An 11,318-nucleotide genomic window follows, 5' to 3' on the forward strand; every position below is an offset into this window, starting at 1 on the left:
GTACATTTATAGCCACAATGTATGTGTCGTACTCGTTCGGCCAGGTCTGGAGATGACGGCGTGCTGCAGTTAGAAGTACTATTTGTTTGCACACATTAAAATCATTAGATAAATGAAATATTTAGTTGGAGAAGGCCTGCATATGTTTAAGCATCTTCATATTGTATACTTCAAAATGAGATCATCATTTCAAAGTATATATTATAAGTATATTAGTAATAAGTATTAAATAAGGTATTATTATTAAGAATATATATTTGTTTTGCCATAATGGTGCTACACTTTGTTGGAGTCATCAGTAAGAGTAAGTTTATGGCTGCATCACATTTACTATATTACTACTCAATGTGTGCAACTATTTGAACACACAATGCTTAGTTAAACAATCTGGTGCTCTTTTGATATCAAAGTGACATGATATTTGTTAGCAGATGGATCAGAATCAGGAATGGCTATTTAGTATAGACATTGACAATGGTGTCCTGCAAGATTCTATATTGTTACTCAATTATGATAAGTTATCTGCGCATGAGAATAGTGGCAGCAGAGTGAGTGCAGCATGTCAAGGTTCATAGATCAGTTGTGGTCTCAAAATATGAACACTTTATGTCTGAAATTGACATTCAATTTCATCTTGCCTGTCTCCTTTTGTCATTATATAAAAGACTAGTAATTTTAACTTAGTGGAGTTAAGCCATCAGTCTGCATGTTGTCTGCCAAGTAATCTGATTTATTCCTATGTGTAACGGCTTATAACAAGATATGAGTCTTTTCAATGGTCCCTCACTCACAGACAGGGCCGCTATGTTTGTGTAAACATTTTGCCTCTGAATAGTGTGTTGTATTACATTATAAATATTAGGAAGTATATAGTAAGGAACCGTCTGGTAGTGGAAATGGTGTAACCACCCCTCCCCCTGCCCTCCAGCCCTATTCTATGATAACAGCATTCATCATCCACAGAAATTTATACCTAAATATTGAAATATCATGTGTACTAATTTAACAAACCCTCACTCACACCAAGCACGGACAGTGTAGTGCATTAATATTGTTATGGATAAAACATGACATACAAGAATTTTTATTATTTTTGGAAACAGGAATTCCCAATAGCGAAGGTACACTATTGACATAGTGTTAGAAATTATTATTGGTAAATAATGTCTAACCTTGAGTCTGCTTATTACATTTTCAAATTATTGCTACAATGTCAATGTTTAGCAATAGGACTGCCTTCCTGAACATGTTTGACTGTACATGTCTGGGAGCTATATAGTAGGTATGTCCTTTGGCCTGCTTAATAATCAATGAAGCCAGTTAATACATAAATATTTTCCGCATACTTATCTTAACATACAAAATGTGCTGATAAGTATCTACATTATTTTATCTTGCGTTTTGTTTATCTGCAATGCGTATAGTAAGTACTACCACACGTTTCCTTAATATAAAATATAACATTTAGAATGATGATAATAAATCCTAGCACTTGGTACCAACTGAACCACAGTATAATTTAAATTAATTTTCGTTTCTTTCCTTCACATATATAATACACAATGTTAGGATGACTTTTGCAAAACCATTGTTAAGAATTAGGAAGAGGAATGCAAATAAACCGGACTGGTAAATAGTTGTTGGCAGGTTCATTGTGTCTCACTGGAGGGGAATGTATATGTATTTAGAAATGTAATTATACTCGGACTGAAATACAATCTTGTGTTGTTATGTAATGCGATGTTACACACGTATATGGAGAATATAAAATAGATTATCATTAAACAATTGTCTCTCATGATAAATTATTATCTTAGCAATTAGTGATAATTCAGTAACTATACATTGGTATCTACCAAGTTTAGTTACGTTCTGACGCTTAAAAATTGTTATCAATTTGCAGCTGTTATTTATTTAGTTAAATTATATCTTTGTATAGTCCTCTATTACCCCTGTTTTTGGTTCGTAATCTGTTTTCTGGGCCGTTTAGAAGGGCGATGCAGTCCGCAGAAATGTCAATGTATAAGTGGTAAACTCGATTTTTATAGTTTGGTTTACTTCATTTGACGTATCTCATCTCCGAGTTCTCAATATTGACGATTTTAAACTGGAGCGTAGACACGAGCGGCAGCCGGTTGCACTGATTTCAATAGTGGCGAGTCTTCAGTCATGAAATTAGGGCAATAGTGGGGAGTCTTCAATTATGAAATTAGGGCAATGTGGGGTCAACATAACTCTTTCTTCCCAACGTATACAATCAATATCTGTGTTTGTTGTTAAATGAATTTGCATATTAATTATTACTCTCCAGTACCACTTAATTCACAGGGTCCACAGAGTTTATTAAAATCGTGTTTAAATGTTTGTTGAATGTACTATGTGCTGTTCCCATATAGTCCTAGGTCGATTGAATTTATCGTATTTATCTGGATACCTGGGCGGCGGTGTCTTTTCTTTCGATAAAATTGCGTCTTCTAGGTCTCATTGCGTCTCTACACTGAAAAAGTAAAAAGTCAAGTTTTGAAATGGATTGTTAACATTTATTCGTGGCCTCATTCTCATAATAGTAGCGAACGACGCGTACGCGGCGAGATTCGCTCGCGCGGCCCCGGCTCGGCCGGCGGCAGGCGAGACGAGGCACGGCGGTTGTTGTTGAGTGACCCTGCGCAGACGCCGCGGAAGAGAGGCTGGTGTCGGTGGCGGCCGGCGAGCCGCTGACGGTGGAGTGCGCGCTGCGCGTGGAGCAGCGCGTCGAGTGGCGGCGCGACGGCGGCGCCGTGCCGCGCGACCTGCGGCCCGCGGGCGAGCGGCCCGCCGCCGGCGGCCTGCTGGCGCGGCTGCGCGTCGCCCGCGCGGCCCGCGCACGCCGGCCTCTACACCTGCAGCCGCCGCGCCGGCGCGCAGCGCGTGCGCGTCGCCGTCGCCGTCGCCGGTACCGGTACCGGCCGCCCGCACGCTCGCATGCCGCTCCGTACGTCGTCGCACCGCCGCGCTCTCCTCGACCTCTCGCGCCCCTCTCTGCGCCCGCGAGCCTCTATCGCATCGGCCGACGGTCGAGACGGTCGTTCGGACACTATGAGTGCGGAGAGACGGCGCGCCCGCACCCGCCGGCGTAGGCGAGCCGCTTCTGCCGCTTGCGATCCGTCCGCTTGTTGTGATCTGAGTAGTATGCGACTGGCTTTGTACGGTTTAATCGACCGGGGCAGCGGCGTTTTGTTTTATCGTCAGTATTGTTGTAGTGCAATGTCGTATTTGGTATCGTCGTCGTCGGCCATCGCCGAAGCGCTCGCCGCTCGTCTTCCCCGCCGGTACCGTGGCGACGTCGTCCTCACCGCTGGCGGCCGCGTCGCCGTCGGCCGATGCGATATGACACCTAACCGCTGTTTTTATACTAATCTTGATCGTAAATATGAGCTAATCAGTAGTTTTCTGTCCGCACCTGGCTCTATTATTGTGGAAAAGGAGTTTTTATATGTCTAACTTTTCAATATTTCCGTAAAATACGTGTCGACTTAGATCGCAGACCTACCAAACGTCGTTTAGTTTGTTATTAATGAAATTTGTATGAATTACTATTTTTATTAATTATATTAAATTAAAAAACTAAAACGCGTAGCGGGATACGATCATAGCGGATAGGTGGTTCGGATCCGGCTCGAAGGACCAATTTGATGTACGGTTTTATTACACAGGACATTAAATTTATACAAATAATGTTTACATAGTAAAATGTAAAATTTATTGGTATTTTGGAAATTAATAAGAAAGGAGTGAGTTTGGTAGCCGAACGTCCACTAGTTTTGGTAATAAGTTATTGATGCGATATGAAAGTAATGCTGACGGCGCACCAGTGCAATGTACGTAAACCGTACACTTGAACTTTTGAGTCCTCACATATCGTTCATTATAAAATAAGTGACGTCTGGTAGGCTGCGGTCTTACTCTAATGTAACATAAGTACAGTAGAGAGAGCGACCGAGAGCTCTCGTCAATACAGTTTGTTTTAAATGATTGTACATAATAGCATAGCTAATTGTTACAACCGCTATTAATGGCTCAAATAACTATGCTACGCTCCATATTTATGTCTGTGTAACGCGCTATTAACTGGGTAGTTACCTCGCACATGCTGCTGCTGGTATACTATATGTACCTGTTGGCGCTAATTTAAGTTTTTTATATATCGTATTATAATATTAAAGCACGAAGGTATCGAAGTGTTCGAGGAGTCGGTGGTGACGCATACTCACTTCTATTTGTAGTGCGTGACGTCACACCAATGATATCATAAAAGTGCCGTAGCTTGCAGTAGAGCAGTGGTAGAACGTAGAGCTTAGATTTAGTTATTTAAAGTAAAGAAACTTACAGTAGATGCTCATAATGTTATTAGTTTATTTTGTGGATGATAATGAAATGGCGCACCCGCCCGCTCCAACGGTTTACGTTGGCGGGGCGTTACCAATGGAGGATACAATGAACACGAGGGCAGGACAGTTAGCCTATCGTGACAAATTCACCAGGAATGTATCACGATGGTTTCCAGTGGGAACCGCGTGGAGGTCCAGGTTGACATGGTACATTGCTAGCAAAGAGTCGCAGTATCAAGAGTCCACAGTAGAGTAGTTAGAACAAATAAAGAGTGGTAAATTTGTGTAGTTTCCCGTAGATGAGTAGCAAGCGGCGAACGAAATAATAAACGTACGACCATAGAGAGGAAAGTTGAACTGTGTTGTTAGTTTGTGATATGTATATATAATTGTACATGTACAGTGAGTGGCGTTATCTCATCGCGTAGAGGTCGTTGCGACTTGTGACGTCATGTTGCGGTAGTTACTGAGCCAGTCAATATTTTGTATATTATTGTATTTAGTGGGTAGATTTGCTTGAGATTATTTTGTTGTTTTGAAGACGTCAATTAGTTAGTACCATTATCGTATTTAGCATGGGTTGTATATGTATACTGGACACACTGGGCCACCTATATGGCCGTCCAGCTGTTAGATTATATGTATTGTAACTATGTTTTATATATAAGTATGTATATTATTATTATTACCATTTTGTAGGTATTTTATAAACAGTAGGGTTTGTCCTGAATAATCGTATCATATACTAAGAAACCCTGAGATGGAACACACTAGTATTTCGTTCGTATGATGATAGATTTAATGTAAAAAGTTACAAAATTATATTGATATAGATACTTGTAATGTGGTCCCCATCCCCATGGCTCGCAGTGGACCGCGTGGCTCGCATCCATGTTTAGATTCACCTTTTTCTTTCCACTTTGGTATACCAATGCAGATATAGATATATTCCAATATTGCTTCATTTGTTATTGAGTATATCAGCAGTGAGTGATAACGTTATATTATAATCACAATCTGATAAGGTCATTCCTATAACTATTATCACTGTGTTCCAATTTGCAATGAACAAGTTAGCGACATAATTATCTCACACTGTGGCACCCTCACCCACATGCCGTATGTATATATATTCTCTCTTAGGACATTGTTGTGTGCGTAGGTCAGTACCTAAACCTAAGCCTGAGTGCTAGAGACTAAGTATAACAGTTAAAGTGGATTTATATTTGTCTGATGTGTCGTGAACTCGTGACATCACGCGACACAACGGTATCGGTTAAGTACATTTACATTTAGTATGGTAACTTCCATACTAGTAAAGCGCAATGTGTTGTGATGACTTCTGGTGTGTCTCATCATCATCAGAAACGATGCCGGTTGAGTAGAGCGGAGGGGAGTGGGAACGGGGCCTGATGACCCGTCACGACACATCACACATATATAAATCCACCTTACAGTTTAATGCCTACTGACAGTTTATTGTTTTTTTATTTTCACTGCACGCTATCTATTGCGTCATTTATCACCGCCGAGTGATGTAATGACGCACTCGACACCACTTGAATGTTACTATGTTATATGACCCGATGTTTTTGATATCAGGTTTTTTCTCGAACTATTCTAATGTTGTTGTGCGGCCGGCCTTTAGATTTTTACCGAACCATAGGGGCCGAGTGCAGGCGACACTCCCGCGGAAGGAATTATGGAGCGGCTGAGGACTACCACCGGTCCGACAGATGCGACTTTAGTTTGAGGGTACCGCTGGAGGTTCCAACCTCGGCGCAGGCAGTCGTAATTTCGATCTCCGTTTGATATTGTATGCGGGATCGCTCGGACGCATCCGTATTAGGTGTTGCTTCCAAAGTTTGCACGACAGAGCTCAGCAGTGAGCCCTACAAGGTAACAACACTCCACAATAAACAAATACGTGTGAGTTGAGTGGAGCTGCGCGAACACACACACACACACACAGCGACGGTGTGCCCCGACGGGCACGACTCAAATTTCAATTCAAATTCAAAATAACTTTATTCATGTAGGTTTATTACAGACTCTTGTGATCTACCGTCAGCTCGGAATGATGTCGAGATGAGACGAACTGACAAGAAACGCAGCTCGTATTCAAATAAATGCTGTACATAATTGTTATGATTAAGAGATTGTGAGAAGAGAAGAGATTGAGAGAGAGAGGACACTTGTCCACTGGATTTCATAAGATTTTCTCTTTTCATTTAGTTTCTCTCTTCCTATCTGCCAACAGCCTTATGGCTATAATCCGTTTTGTTATTTGAAACTTAATAAAAAAAGTATATCATTATACTATACAGTTCCAACGCGAATAGGGTATACCGATAATAACAAATACCTAAAAACCACAATAAAAACATTTTAATATACTTAATTATTTGTAATTAAAGTAGTCCTGTGAAATGTCGCCTCTGTTTCGATTTTGGCACCTTCGTGTGACATGTTTAGTGTCCCGGTGTCGGACAATTACGGTATGCCAATTATGTTTCCAACATTTATCAGAGTCCGCGCGCATAGTACATTACACATGTATGGGCCTTGTGTCGCATACTGCCGACACTCCACTTGGTATCCAGCGCGGTGATGTGGCTGTCGCACATGATACAGTGGAGCGTTATCGAAGTGTAGCCAGCTGTGTCTAAACTGTGACACTGTAACAACACAATACAACTCTAATAAATAAATAAATAAATAAACAGCATCGTGCATGTATGACGTCCACATGTACAAGGATCTGATGATCATCACCGCCACCCGCCGCCGCTGCCGCCGCCGTCGCCGCGCTGACGCTGCTTGTGCAACTAAGTGTTCATTTACAGCGGCTGAAGATGTAACCGTCCTTTACCTGAACCGATCAAACCTTAAACGCTTTGGATCATGTTATTATATATTAATAAAATAGAAATTGTTAGACATATGTTATTGATATTGCAAATTCAAATTAAAAATATCTTTATTCATGTAGGTCTATTACAGATTATTAGGATATGTCAAATCTACAGTCAGTTCGGAACGATTTCGAGATGAGAACTGAATAAATGTTGTACATGTTTACAATATGGATTTTTTTTTTTTATTTCAAATTTGGGGAATATAGTGACCACCAGTCTATTGTAAAAGCAAATAGTGTAATGAGTATTTGCATATTTATTATGTATGTATTTATGGGCGTATATTTTGATGTGTGTTACATATATTGTGGTAGGCGTGTATGAGACAGTCCGCCAGGGCCGACGGCACGTTATGTAGGCAGTGGCCCGGTCCCTGGCCGGCTGTACATGTGCGGGTGGTGTGTGTGCAGGCGAGGCCGCCGCCGCGGACGACGCCGCCCCGCCGCCCGCCGCCCCGCCGCCCGCCGCCGACGACGAGGTGCTCGAGTACGACGTGAAGGGACTCCTGCAACTCAACTGCTCCGCGACCGGCGCACCACCAGCCGAATACAAGTGGTAGGCGACCTATTTGTTCTACACTGTTTTAATGGACGACACTAGAATGGTGCACTCGCCTGCGATTACGATGGCCTCGGTGGTATAGCGGTTTAGCACGCCCATTTACTTCCGAAGATCGCGGGTCGTACCTGGTGTTGTTGTTGTTTGTTGTGTTGTCTATGCATTTACAAAAAAAAAATTATCTATGTTTTTGTATCAGTTGTCTAGTACTCGTAACACAAGCTCTGTTTAGCTTAGGAATAAGTGACGATATGTCTAATTGAAAAAAAAAAACTGTATAGATTGACGGGCACTAGTGTGGGATGATATGATGAGCTCATTCTCATTCTCATCATATCATCATCAGGTCAGTTAGCCCATCGTTGTGAAATCACTCTTCGACTGGAGGTCGAGCTGACGTGTGGTACATTGCCGGCAATGGGGTCCTAGTCCCATTAGATATCAATGCCTTTGTCTCCAGTGGAACTATATTTATTTGTATATCATTAGCAGATACCAGATACGTTCGCGTGTACGGCACACACACCAGTTGACACGAGGCGCCGCCGCTATCGGCCGAGTGCCATCGGGATCAAATCCAAGTAGTCTCCAATATATTGATGATTCATCGTTTTCCTCTATGTGACATTATCAAAGATTCGCTTTACAGATACGCATTATACATAGCTTGGTATATTAATTGACATGTCTGTAACATTTTATATGCACCGTTTGTGATGGAAATTGTAATATCGTCAACATTTCGATGAGAAATCAATTCCGTTTAATTTAAAGTTAACAATTCTGTCGGTGGGATCGACCAGCCCTGCACATGGTGCACATGGAATGTACCACACCCGCCTCGCATCATGCCGCTCGGTTTTTCTCTCATTGATAGCGTTTCCTCGATTATATATCTCGTTGGTATTGTTTAATTACCTAATGACTGGTGTTAAGTGTTACAAGCGTATTTGCACATTTATATCAATGTACAAACACGCTAGTATAATATTACCAACTAATATTGTAAAACATAATTACGTGACATATTATATTAATGAACAAGGAAACATAAACTTGTTTCTTTGAGATTCATGGAAAATATGTCGTTCGTTTTAAATATAGTACTAAGTCATAATGTTTTAGTATGTTGACTTGTGTTAGTTGGTTATTTCAAGTATTCATCATTGTACAGTGGCGCCATCTGTATTTTGGTTGCATGTGTAGACATGTCCGGCGCGGTAGGCTCTGTAACTATTGCATCAGTGTCGTGATAGTACTCCATAGTCTCTTCAAGCTTACGCGCCCGCTGGCATCGCTAAGGAGTCGTGTATGAAATATTGTACCCCAATTTAAGATACCTATAGTACTAAATATGTTAGATGTTGATATGTGACGTCAAGTATATTATACCATTCCTCTCTCGATGTCATCGATCCTCGAGGGCGGGGCTCACTAAATCTCATAGAGCACATCGAGGCCGTCGATTAAGAAAATAAAAATGTATTGCTTGTCTTTTTTTTTTTTAATCTGAATGGCACATATGAGCGGTGCGGTCGGTTCGTTCCAGGACTAAGAACGGCACGGACGTGAGCGCCGTGGCGGAGCTGAACAGTCCGTCGGCGCGCTACCGGCTGGCGGAGGGCGGCGCCGTGTTCCGCATCGAGCACGCGCACGAGGACGACTACGGGAACTACTCGTGCGGCGCGCGGCGCTGGGACGTGCGCGGCCGGCCCGTCGTGCGGCTGCCGGCCGACTCCAACGTGGTCGAGGGCCAGAAGATCCGCATCCAGTGCCGCGTCGTCGGCAAGCCCTACCCGCGCGTCTCCTGGCACTACGCCAACGGCTCCGGCGCCGAGCCCGCGCCCGTGGCCGAGGACGCGCGCGTGCGCCTCGAGGACAGCGAGGCGGGCGTGCCGGGCGGCGCGCTGCTGCTGGCCGAGGCGCGGCGCGAGGACGCGGGGCGCTACGAGTGCAGGCCGCCCGCCGGCGCCGCGCACGCAGCCTCCACCACGCTGCGCGTCAAGGACATGTACGCCGCGCTCTGGCCCTTCCTCGGCATCTGCGCCGAGGTGTTCGTGCTCTGCGCCATCATCCTCGTCTACGAGAAGCGCCGCACCAAGCCCGAGCTGGACGACTCCGACGCCGACAACCACGACCAGTGAGTGCCGCCCGCCTCGCTTCCCTATCCTACCTATACCCACATCTAATGAGGTCACATCACATCTAATGATGTCCGCAAAAGTGACCCAAGTTCTCTATTACATCGGCTACCTGCGAGACCGGTCCAACCATTTTAGAAATTAGCCGAAACAAACGGACAGACAATCAGACAAAAATTGTAATAAATGTTATTTTGGTGTATGTACCGTATTTATATTCATATGCATGTAGTATAAAACAGTTTTTTTTTTTCAATATTACAAACGGGCACTTCAATTTTATTTATATGTATAGATTAAAGTTAACAAGTTGCCTACTACTCACTAGATGGCGTTGTCATACATAATGTAGAACAGAATCGACGCTAACTTGATTACGTAATTTAACATGTCCACGACGCCATCTACTGAGCACTGAACAAACTAATAAGTTTTTTTTTTTTTAGTTTTTTTTTTTTTAATAAAGCTTGTGTTCTAAAAAAACAAAACAGAAAAACAAAATGTTTGCGAAGCCCCTACTTCTCAACCCACCCTCGGAAGTATCCTTGTATATTAAATTGGTCACTTCGACTCGTCGCTGGCGTGGATCATTCTAACCCCAATAAAAATTATCTGGTTACTTAAAATTTATAATAAGTTTGTCACATTGGTCTCGTTACTTGTTGCAGGAAGAAGTCTTAAGTGCGATGTCCGTGGAGCCGGAGGGCGCCGCCGGCCGCTCTACGCTGCGTTGTGTTTCGTTTGCTGTTGAATATGTATTTATTATCACGAATTAACCAAAAAAAAAATTGTTTTATAATAATATTAATTATAAGAAGTTATACCAATTGTACAATATTTAGAAATAGTCCCGACATAGAGTACAATGTGCTTAAAAATGTTATATTATATAGTTAACTTACGAGCACACACATGCGTCGATCGCTAGCGAGCTCGGTGTGTGTGTGTGTGTGTGTGAGTTTTATTATATATTGTATTGTATAGATTGTAATAATACTGGCGGGGACTTCAAGTTTTTATTTTTGTACTCGACATAGTTGTCACGATGTGGTACGTGTAGTAATAGAGAACATTCTTGATTCAGTGTACATGTAATAGTGATTTGTTTAATTGTAATATTACTAAACTAATATATTCTCCGTAGATAATGTAGTATATACTTAATTCATAGATAATTTAATATATGCTTCATAACGTTTTGTGGCTACAACAGTTGCTCACTGAGCATTCGTCGATCGTATTCAATAAAGTGCTAGTTCAAATGTTATATATGATCTAACCGAGAGGTGGCTGTAATATAAATATATGTTTTATAGTTGTAACAGTGTACTGTA

General features: G+C 42.3%; 1 pseudogene; it reads left to right on the plus strand.

Annotated features, from left to right (window-relative positions):
- The first annotated feature begins 270 nt into the window (after positions 1-270).
- On the plus strand, positions 271-10,690 carry LOC131855089 (uncharacterized; annotated as a pseudogene).
- The last annotated feature ends 628 nt before the right edge of the window (positions 10,691-11,318 follow it).

The sequence above is a fragment of the Achroia grisella genome, unplaced genomic scaffold, assembly GCF_030625045.1.
Source record: "Achroia grisella isolate CSIRO2021 unplaced genomic scaffold, CSIRO_AGI_Agris_v1 utg13031, whole genome shotgun sequence".
NCBI classification, from domain to species: Eukaryota; Metazoa; Arthropoda; class Insecta; order Lepidoptera; family Pyralidae; genus Achroia; species Achroia grisella.